The 12,431-nt window shown below is 37.8% G+C and overlaps 1 protein-coding gene across 8 annotated transcripts in view; it reads right to left on the bottom strand.

The window, feature by feature from the left end:
• The window catches only part of Toll-6 (Toll-like receptor 6), a 451,300-nt gene that overhangs the window by 274,383 nt on the left and 164,486 nt on the right, over nt 1-12,431 (bottom strand). The window lies entirely within an intron of this gene.

The following is a 12,431-nucleotide window of genomic DNA, read 5'->3' as shown; positions in this document are numbered from 1 at the left end:
CATTTGTATGTTTAACCGTTTTTGAGAAAATGTACAGATTTATATTTGAGTTTCCCTGAATGTGTGTATTTTACCACATTAAAGTGACCTAAAATTAAATTAATTTATTTAGAGCCACAGCACCAAACTGTAGATGCAACAAGCGGTCTCAATAATACATTTTCTGTTGAAGGACAGACATTACTTCGCCATTATGTCTTCATGTATTTTACAAATAACGTGTAGGAAATGACTTCTGAAATTTTATATAATAGCATGCAATGTATCTCTCCTTTTGAAAAAGGAAAACGTTTACGTGAAAGATAGAGTGTGCTACAACTATTTTTCATCCACTCACCCATCAAGCACATACACGAACGCACGCACATACATACGAGGTGCGATCGAAAGGTTTCCAGACTGCGCGTATAAAAACCCGTACACTTATCTCAGGTATTAAATTCATCCATCACCCTCGAAGTAGTTCCCCTGGGAGTGAACACAACGATCCCAGCGCCGCTGCCAAGGATGGAAGCATCCCTGGAAATCTTTTTTTGTCAGCCTGTCAAGCACCATCTGCGATTCTGCCTGAATCTCTTCTATCGTCTCAAATCTCCTTCCCTTTAGCTGAATTTTCATCTTTGGGAAGAGGAAGAAGTCACACGGAGCTTAGAAAAAAAGTTGGGGTCGGTTCTTGCAAGATCTTTGAGCTCCTGACAAACGAGAAGTCGATTCTGCTTCTGGTCCTCAGACAGGATGCGTCGCATGTGGAGTTCTTCCTTTAGAATCAGCTGACAGGTCCCAACAATGTCGCACAAGTCGTTGATGGTACGACGTCGATCTTCGTGAATGGCCTGCCAAATCTTCGTAACATTTTCGGGCGTTGTGCTCGAAGATGTTCGTCCAGAACGCTCGTCATCATCGACAGAGGTTCGGCCATTTTTAAAACGTGAATGCCACACAAACGTTTGTGCACGACCCATTGCGGACTCCCCAAATGCTTGCTTTAGCATTTCATAGGTTTCCGTAGCCGTTTTGGCGAGTCTTTGGCAAAATTTAATGCACACGCCATTCCGAAATCGCAGGAGGGTCGGTGTAATGCACTACCAAAACGCCCGTAACTAAGAAACAAATGCTAATTCGATGATGCCGGCTGGCACACTGATTCATTATGAATGTAGGCCGCACCCCGTAGCGGCAGAAGCTCGTACTACATCCGGTTCGCCCTCTATTGACACAGTCTTGAAACTTTCCGATCGCACCTCGTACATACACATATATACACACATAAATACCAGCTTTCATGTTAAAGATGTTCGCTGAGGTCAAACTTAGAAAATTTAAAAAAAAAAATCTGTTTTGCTTTCGTGGTTCAGTGCAATTCCATAAAACAGTTGGCCAAGACGCTTCGTCGGGCTTCATGAGAAGCACTACTGTGCCAGTCTAACGAGCTGTGTGTGAGAATTCCTCTGGGGTTTTGGCGTGTGAGTGGGATCAGGGCTAGACTTACACAGGGTGACAGATCGGATTTCGGTCACTTTAAAGACGAGATCACGCCAACTGATTATAAAACATTGTTACCGTGCCGTTGAAATACTTGAATCGAAGCGCATTCAGAACATCTAAGACAAGTTATGACCAAGATAGTCCGATAAACAGGAGATATCTTATCTAAGGAAGAACGTACAATCATCATATGCGACATTATTCACCTTCGTCTACCTGAGAACCGGCTACCTTTCGTAACAACCAATTCACAACTCTGCTGCCCTCCACGTCTACATTCAACAACCAGCCCCCAAGTTGCTTCCTGCCCGCACCACAGCAAACTTCAGATTACCTTTCACAGCTGCAATTTTTGGCTTCCATACCAAATAGCAATTTATTTCACCTTTAATAATTGACAAACCAAGCATTTCGAGTTTGGACGATTATAATACACTAAAAAAAACAGCACAGCCGATCAGATGATATGCATCGTTAGACATCTTCTGCGAGCAAGGCTCTCGCCTGGAGCGCAAATCCTAATCTAACAACGTCTAAGTGGTTGAAGCTGGGTAACGATGCATTTTATGTATGCATACAAGCACGCATTTATACATACATAACATATATACAGGCCTACGTACAGACATACATCAGACATACAGACAGACATACGTACCTACGTTAAGTACAAACATAGTCTACATACACACGTACGTGGCCACGCCCTATCGCACAGGTTGTAATTTGTTTCTGGTTCTGCTGTAATAAATGTGTGTGTGCAGTTCGAATTAAGGACACATTTTCTTAAGTTCTGTTTCAATTTACCCGGCAATAACTAATAAAACTTATTCTATCAGGAAGACTTGGCAATGGAATGAACGGAGCATATCCGGGAAGAGATTAAACGTCTTTACTTCTGCGCTTGGGGGACCAGAAATTAAAAAAAAAAAAAAGGCCGAGCGATTGGCTTCGAAAATTGGAAGGATGGAAGGATATTGAGAAGTTGAGGCTTAATTAATTGTCAGACGGATGGTAGGGTGTGAGAATTCGGAGACTTGATGTAGTATTAAAGACGTTGTACATTCTGCTGCAGACAAGTGTAGAGCAGGGCTGGTAGATGAAAGGCCGTAAATGATTCTGAAATGTTCCCCGTGTACGATAGACACATCGAGAAAAGGCCTGACTTCAGAGGGCAAAGACTAAAAATCAATATTTGAAAAGAACAAGATAAATAACAACAAAAATAAAAAAAATTGTCTTCTGGGTTATTGCGCTGTGTAATCTGGTCGATGTAACCAACGTTCCAGAGATCATACTCCCTCCGTCATCAGGGCGATGAGTATGAAGATTTCTGTCTTCTGGGTTGCTGCGCTGTAATCTGGTCGATGTAACCAACGTTACAGAGGTCATACTGCCTCCGTCATCAGGGCGATGAGTATGAAGATTTCTGTCTTCTGGGTTGTTGCGCTGTGTAGTCTGGTCGATGTTTACCAACGTTCCAGAGATCATACTCCCTCCGTCATCAGGGCGATGAGTATGAAGATTTCCGTCTTCTGGGTTGTTGCGCTGTGTAGTCTGGTCGATGTTAACCAACGTTTCAGAGGTCATACTGCCCCCGTCATCAGAGTATGAAGATTTCCGTCTTCTGGGTTGTTGCGCTGTGTAGTCTGGTCGATGTTTACCAACGTTTCAGAGGTCATACTGCCTCCGTCATCAGGGCGATGAGTATGAAGATTTCTGTCTTCTGGGTTGTTGCGCTGTGTAGTCTGGTCGATGTTTACCAACGTTCCAGAGATCATACTCTCTCCGTCATCAGGGCGATGAGTATGAAGATTTCTGTCTTCTGGGTTGCTGCGCTGTAATCTGGTCGATGTAACCAACGTTACAGAGGTCATACTGCCTCCGTCATCAGAGCGATGGTTAACATCGTCCAGTCTACACAGCGCAACAACCCAGAAGACAGAAATCTTCATACTCATCGCTGTGAAAACCTCAAATCTTACAAGAACAGGAATATTTGTACAATTATTATCAAACATTCACCTCGATCTGAAACAGCTTGTGCTTTTTGTCCTGACCACATTTCCGGTGACCTTAAATCATTTGTTTGCAAATGACCAGCAGAAATGATGAAAGGCATCGGAACTTGCACATTATTTCCAAATTCCTTGTCCACCATTCCTCACATATTTGTATTTTATTGTTATAATTAAATATATTTACATAAATACCGTCAGCAAGTTTCATGCATATATTTTATGGATTTCTCCATGACCTAAGCGTTCCACTCAAAATGTTTCGTTGAAGACATCTCCATCGGTATTAAAATTTTGGTATGTCAAAATATCTGATTTCCTAAATAATCCCTTGTTAAACTATCCATTGCTCCTATTTTGAGAGTCTAATGCCAGACTGCTTACGATAACGCATCATTATAAGAGGCCATCAGCAGAAGAGTCTATCAGAAATGCAGTTAAATTTCCCACAACGTAAACTCTACTGAAATTACAAAACTGAAATTAAGAAAAAAAAGATAGAGAAGTGAAGTTTATACCTGTTACATAAATAAATAAGAAATCTATGTTATGTTTATGTGACTAAACTTTAAAATTTAGTTATTCCAGTTATTGTTACGTAATGTCATACAAAGTTAAGTTATCATGAGACCCAGAAAGGCATCCCTTTTACTCTGTCATCACAAAAGCATTCTAACCTTTCTGATGTTTTCAAAGTAGTACATCGTAGTCTTCTGAGTTGTGACGGCGTGTTGTCTTGTAAATGGTTATCAATGTTTCGGGCGCAGTCTGCTAATCACTCATTAGACCACAAGGTGTCACAACCCAGACGACCGCCTCCTTCACCACCGTTAGAACCTCAAATCTAAGATCTTTTAACTTCCTGGACCCTTACAGTGAGTGACTTATATTCACTTTGCTGACAGGTAATCTAAGTGACCACAACTTGTCTGACGCCAGCGATGCTTAGTAAATACAATTTTATTCGCAATTACCCCCATCCTCCCCCCATGACTGGTTGCTGCCACCTTTGTCTTCAAAGGGTACGCCATGGTAACAAGGGGGACTCCAAGCACGTCAGTACTAATAGAATATGAACTTATCGCTGAAGCTAGTTGTAAGGCTCATAACAGCCAAATCCTTTGACTAGATGAAGCAGAAACATGGGTACAAGACGCGGACACTTTCGTTCACATGCAGTACACTTATACAAAGTGATTACAAGAATGAGACACATGGAACACAGAGTGTTCTCTGCACGGATTTCAATCTGTTCGGCTCTTTAAAAGACAGCAGTTGATGCAAGTCATTCGAGAATATAGACTACATATTAACATAGTGCAGAATATTCAGAAGGCCATAGAGAATGTGGCTATAATCAAAATACACATTTCAAAAAAGCACTTTTGTCTGTGCATGCTTTGTAGGGTTCACTATTTATTTACAGCACATACACACTTCATTTTCTTCAATAGTTTCTAATTTATGTCGTTTTATGTTCATAATATCAAAGAATGTTTCAATAAAAATTATTTCAGACAGAAGTACATTTTGTGTTATTCAATAATTCTTTTATAGCGATCTGTTTGGAAAGAATATGAAGTGAAGATGGTAAGAAATGTGTATAAAGCGTTATAATTCTGATGCATTCGCCAGATTTTGGCACCAGTAACCTCAGAATTGAGAACGGTCAAAGGTTCTTTGTGGGTGGAGTGTCTGGCGCCCATCTGCCGTGTCAATGACCTCATCAAGCTGGATTACCTCTCAAGTTTGAGCGGCTGATTGGGGACTCCCTGCGTGGGATTCTCTCCAGAAACGGAATTCCTAATCTGGGGTTCTCATGTTGCGAATTCCTCTTCTAGTCACTTCAGCGAACAAAAACTCATTTAAGTCCTGATTTAAAATATCCACTATTTTATACATAGAACCCAAACTGAAATGTATAGACAAAATTTATCAAAATGTGAATAAATAAAAATTTAAATACGTTCAGTGGTTTTCGAGTTGTCACATGCGGGCAGACTGACAGACAGATAGATATAACGAAACTAATAGATGAACATGTTTTTGCAAGTTTAGTACCAAATGCGCTTAAAACCGTGTCCACGTGAAGCATATAAGTATACGAACACAATACTGAATCATTTCGAAATAAATTTATTCGCCATTTGGTGTAGCACTCAGCCACCATAATAGATATCAGTTATGTATTTCCGTATATGAATGACTTTTGCAGGTACACAGATATTCTATCCTCATTTCATGTGCTTTGGGGAAAGAACGCCTATAAGCTTCCTGCTCTATTATGTTTCTAATAATTCTGGGAAACTGTGGCCAATGTTCTGAAAAAGGAACACTAGAATCCATTTTGGATTTAACTTGGTTATACACACTGTGAGTTATCATTCGGTAATTTAAGATGAAAGGCAGGGTGATGAAAAACCCTACTGAGGAAACGAGGCATCCAATCAAGATGGCCTTGGAAGTTGAGAGAAATTATTTCTGTTGCCTGCTGTTTCTCGTCGTTTATTTAACGATTACGCGTTCTAGAAGGAGCGTTAGGTTATTTTCTTCGACGTATCTTGCGGTTTAATCCATTGTTTTCGCTAAGTTTCCATTTTTTCTTCATTAATGTTTCCAGTGTTGATACACGAATAAAAGTTTCTTGCTTGTTCTGTAGTTATCTTTGTTTAATTTGCATATGTAACTTAATGTGAGTAAGATTTTTGTTTTATCTATTACGATCGTTGTAATAATAATGTTTAAGGTGTTTTAAATGACCAATGAAGTTATTTTATCGTATCACAGCTCGCTTAAAATGTACATATTACCATGCTTGTATAAATCAGAGTGTTGAAATTTAAAATTTGAATGCCAGAAGACAAACAACATGACATTTATTGAGACGGCTACTTGTAAAAACTAAAATACATATTATGCATTGAACAAACAGAAACCATACCAAACTCTACATAGTAAAGAACATGTATGTTATTAGTTACACTGAAGACGAAACTGTAACGAGACAGCAAAATACGTCATCCCCAAAATTACATCTATGCATATTTTCCCAGAAGAAAGAATAAGAACACTGTCGAATGAGTAATAAATGAAACAAAGCAAAAATTTAAGTTGTGGAAACTAAGTCGCTATTCCCACATGAAATGCTATAGAAATATAGAATTTCTCGATAACAAATATTAAGTTCGCTGTGTATGCTTCAGTTCTAAAAGTGAAAAGCACACCAAATAAGTAAATAATAATTATTATTATTATTATTATTCATTATTAGTGTGTTGTATCAACCGCCAGAAGGCCAATTACAGATACAGCACAAGAGAATAACACAGTAAAACAAATTTGAAACCAGAAAGGTAACTACAAAGAGATTCATTAAAATAACATGACTGTAGGCAACTTCCTACAGAATATATATCTTTGTACTAATAATGTAAATAAATCAAATAACTTAAGTCATTTAGAGTAACATGAGAAAGAACTACGCAAAACATACAAGGTACTAGATCAGAGAATTTACATGATTAGAATTATAACACACTGTTGGTCAAAGGAGGACAGAAAGGGGAAGAATGTATACATTTGCTAAGTGTAATTAATATCTAATATATGAATAGCAGCACAGTTATTGTAGTATGTAATTAAGGGAAACAATTTTTTTTAAATATATCCAAGTCCCTGCAGACAACATTAGAAGCTAATGCTTTTAATCGGAGGGTTAAAACTGAACATAAAAAATCTCTGATTCCAGCAGGAATGCAGAGACCGACAGCTTCCAGAAGGGAAGGACACCATTTAAGACCGAGGTAAACCTGCGCAAGGAACAGTGCATCACTACAATGCCTTCTCTTACGCAGGGTATGGAGTTTTAAATAATAATAATAATTAAATGTAAGTATATTATTCAAGACCTGCAAATAAGTGCCAATTCTTTACGCTAATAAAATTTAACTATTAAAGATAAGCTTTCATTACTGGAATACGTCCAATATCTTGTCTTAATACGCCACACAAAGTCTTATATCTGTTATGTGACAATCTGGCTCTGTGATTTGGCAGCAGCTAAGGTTATCAGAAGAAGTATACTAGTTCAGAGTGAGAAATACGTTATGGCTTTACTGGATAGAATTTCATTACGGATACGTGGTGTCTCAATTTATTACAGGATGGCATAAATCCTACAATTGTAAGATCCCGGTGTCATTCTGCTTCAGTCGCTATGGATATTCAGAATTTCCGGTCCAGATACTAACTGGATTTTCCATTAAGGTCAAGATGTCTGGCTACTTTAAATGCTCACCCTTTTCGAATTCAACACAGTTTAGAATTTATGCACTTGGCACAGCTTGGATATAGCCCAACAAAAAACAAGCTTCCGTGGATTATAAAGGCACTAACAGGTCACCTCTAATTACATTCAGGAAAATACTTAAGGGCAGATTACGTTCAGAAAAATCTTGCTACCGTAACTTTTAAAGGCCTACACTAGTCCTGATTAGCTCTATTGATTGGGCCCAACTGAATAGGCTTTTCCAGAGGACGCAGACAGATTAAATTCTCCGAAACACTGTTTCTAATTTTAATCAAATTATGACGATAGATAATGTCTAAGACATTTGTTATTTTAATAATGTACCATTGTCACAAATATTTAAATCCAATTTATAGCATTATGTTGTGCTGTATATCGCCTTGAAAATCCCTGTTTTTATTGAAAAAGAATTATCCATTAAAAACGCCGGAAGTAGCTACCGGTTACAGCCAACATAACCACACTTTATTTTAAGAAATTGTACTTCTATCGAAAATTTTAGGGTAAAGTCGTAAAGTTCTAAAAGTTCACGAAACGAAAAAGATTTTTCGAAAAGAAAATTTCTCACAGATCAGTTTATTAATTATTTTAAAATACACTCAAATAATAATATTATATCATTAACACATGAATATGGAACTGAAGTGAATTTGGCTACATTATAGGCAACATGAAACGTACTTCGACTGTAATTTTTGGTCTTACATCCCTTCACCCTGGTACCACCTATAGGCCTATACCTGTTTCGTCAATACTTTTTTCTTCCTGTTCTCTCTCCATTTTCCTCTTATTATTCTTTACTTTATTCTTTCTGTTTCTCAACCACACGGGTTAAACGTAGAGACCAACGTTGCTTTGCCACAAGATATCTGCAGAAGAGAAACACACTGAATCTAGCGAAAGGACGAGCAGATAGTGTGACGCCTCAGAGTCTGGGACGTGTGGCGTCGACAGTGCTTAGAGCTTGCAGAGTGAAATGCACTTCCTGGAAACAGAGCAAGGTTCAAGAAGACAGGAAGCGATATGACAAGTGTGTATTGATTTCCTCATATAGAAAATCCCTTTAAAATTAAACAGTTACAGTGTGATAAGATAAATATTATTTCAATTATAGTCTGAAATATTTATAACCATTATAGACTAAATGAAAAGAGTTGGCATAATACGTGTATACCTGTATCAATTATGTTCCGGTACTCTATACACTCGTAGTCCGTATCCGTGTATTATCTTGCCAACTGCGCCTAGGTTAGCCAAGCGATTTATCACTTCAAATTTTTGGACTAAAACCGTGCATCACTTTCTTACCTATACCAAGCTTGCTAAATGTCCTGCCCATTTTATCCTCATTGAATACATAACCCTAATAATATTAGGTGAGGATCACAAATTATTCAATTTCATATTAAGTAGCCATTATTTTGTCACTTCGTCTTCAGAGCAAATATTACCTAATCTTGGATCAAGCCGCTCATACGAACGCAGTTGGACGAGCAGGAAGATACAGTGTTTATTATCAGCTTGTAGCCGAACCATCCAGTAAACAGATTGATGCATCACGGGGAAAAATAATAAAAAAACAAGAGCTTAGAGCTTTACACCAATGATTACACTGATGCCCTTTTATGTACTCGTACTTAATCGAGCAGTGTTGGCCGGAAGCTATCATGTTGGGAAAATCCGGGCAGCCGGAAATTGAGCAAGGGAATTTATACCGGAGGTTCCACCCTCCCTTTTCCGCACCCCTATATGCTATAAGACCACCCCTAAAGCAAACAAACAGTATAAACTTCTAACAGCAAATTTCCACCTTACAATACCTCCCCTATGCCATGAAATGTTACAAATAAAACTAAATAAGTAAAAAAAAATCTTCCTGTTTCTGTTGCTAAATACATTCTCCCCCGTTCCACTGTAATAGTCCGATCAAACCTTCAAACACAAGTCTGGAGAATATTTAGTGATTGTACTTCCGCACACAGGAAGCCCACAGGGCCATAGGATGTGGGAGTGTATTCAGAGCGAGAAAAAATTGCTCATAAATTAATATTGAAACAGGATACCAGTTCTGGGTTAGTGGCTTCAGGCTACGTATGAATGTTGTATGACGCCCCAGGCTTAAGATCGATGTATCACTAGACTCACGCACAAGAAAACTGTTCCGGTAATTATCGTAAAACAATACAGAAATGAAATGTTCCCTCAGGGAACAACATAACTCTTGCCAAAGTTTTCTCTCGAAATGCCAACAACCCGCAAGAAAGCAACATGCTCATTACAATCAATACTGTTTTCATTTTCATCAGCCATTACGAACGGCGTAGTGGCGCTAGACTTACACAGTGGATTCTTACTGAATAAATCTCGCTTTCAAGCGACCTCTGGCGAAAGGGAACAAAAATTCAAGATCCCGCCACCGCCACACATACACACACAGGTAATTAATTATGACATTAATAAAAATCACCACTGACGTTATTATTTCATTTCAGTAGAGTGATGACGAAGGATATTTGAACAAAAAAGTATTATTTGCGGCTTATGTAATCGATTATAACATAGAAATGCTCTTACAGATCAATACCGTAGTTAGAGGAAAGATTGCGCATATAAAACTGAATGGGCCTATTCAATACACCGACAGGATCGTAATATATCTGTGTATTGAGTGATTTTATTATGTATGAAACGTAAAATTCTGGCAAACAAAAAATATAACAAATAGCAATGTGATTCATTGCGAAATTAAAGCAAGAATAAATTTATAAATGTTTTTATTAGTCAATTCAAAATCTGTAGTCATAATGTCTCATTTCAACGACACTTATAAATTACGATTCATAGATTAGTGATATTCTAAACTACGAATCTGATATAAACATGTATCTCCGGTAATGGACACATGAAATGCATACAGAACTTCGGTGAGGAAACCTGCAGAAAAGCAGCAAGTATTAAGGCCTCGAAAAACATAGAAGGAAATCATGAAGAATTCTCTTCGCCTTGTTTAAAACCAAGAAGGCTGAGGCTGGCCGGTAATGTAGCAACCATAGTGGAAATGTAAAATACACAGAGCTTTTTGGATAGAAAACTTCACGAAAATAATTATCTCCTTGTAGACTCGTTATATCGGATGTTAAAAGAATTTATATTTGAAGGTATGAACAGGCCTGAAGTGGTTTAAGGCAAACCCAATTTTTTTTAATGCGGTTATAAACATTCGGCTTCCACAGAATGAAGAAATTTCAGGATCAGATAAGCAACAATCATTTGCTCAAAACAATCTGAACCGTATACTTTGTTAGGTACACATTTAATTCCCAATTTAAATAGTATGCTATTCAGACAAGTCAATTATACGACGCAGTGTTTCTGCATTAAAGAAAATGTGTGAATATGTACAGTTGTGAAATACGAATGTTTTGTCATAGGCATCGAATAAAACAGAATCTATGTGGTCCCCATTTGAAGACGCGCCATGAAGCAAGAACAGATTTATGTTAGTACCAAAACTGTAAAACAGACCAAGCGTAACTCATTCCTCAAGTCATTTAAAACGAAACCGTCTTTCGAAGAACGTCGTCAGTAGATTGTTCCAAAGTTTCATGACACATACGAAATTGCTTCTCTTCAGACTATAAAATCTAGGAACTTAAAATGAGAACCACACTCAAGTAAAGTGGCTTCGGTCATAACACACCCAAGACTTACCACTTTTAAAAGTTTTTGCCTCATTCGAGAACATGACATATGTGGGACATGAGGAATGTATACAAAATTTTGTTTCGAAAGTCTAAAGAAAAGTGACGACTCGGATGACCTAGACGTAGATGAGAGGGTGTAATATAATGTATCATGGAAAAATAGAATTCTAAGACGCACTCGTTCGACTTTCCAATACAAACTGCCCACTGCCACCTTCTGTTGAGGTTTAATGTGTGTGGAAATTACTCCACTTAGACAGGGCAATAACATTACCTTTCACGTGTTATTTCTACCAGAAAGTAGCAGGCATATATAAAGATGACAGGCAGCGAAAACGTAAGGGGAAAGCAGTTTGCGTTCTTACATTTCGAAAACAGCAGTTGTCTTATATGATATTCGCAGAGAGTGCGTGAAATTAACACATCATACTCGTATGATGGCCCTGTGATTCAGCGTTTCATCTGTGAAACTACAGGATGAATTTCTATAAATTTCGTGTCGAGAGTGTACATACATATTGCAGTGGTCCAATATCCTCCTTTATTTAATGCATTTTACTTAAACTAAACGATATCACTGTTCTAAAAACTGTATCAAGCAAAAAATGCCAAGACTGCATAACAAAAAACTACAGCTTTTAGCTTATTTATTTAAAATATATAGAATATTTTGTTAAGACTGATATTTAAACAAATACAAATAAAATTAACTTCCGAAAGTGTGCAAAGACGTATATTTCATCTATAGAAAACTAAATTCAAATCCAACAAGGTATGTATATGAATAACACAGAAGCATTTACAAATATGAATTGCGTTTTCCCACTCATACTTTTGTGTGTGTGTATGCATGTACAAGTTCTTTATTCGATATCGAACGTCGCTACGGAGGGGTTAGAACTTTAACCTGGTCAC

The sequence above is a fragment of the Zootermopsis nevadensis genome, unplaced genomic scaffold (assembly GCF_977971745.1).
Source record: "Zootermopsis nevadensis isolate Lab colony 2312 unplaced genomic scaffold, Znev_1.0 Znev_ptg000010l, whole genome shotgun sequence".
In the NCBI taxonomy this organism is placed as follows: Eukaryota; Metazoa; Arthropoda; class Insecta; order Blattodea; family Termopsidae; genus Zootermopsis; species Zootermopsis nevadensis.
The sequence above is the reverse complement of the archived record's forward strand: the minus strand, read 5'-3'. Positions and strand labels throughout refer to the sequence as shown.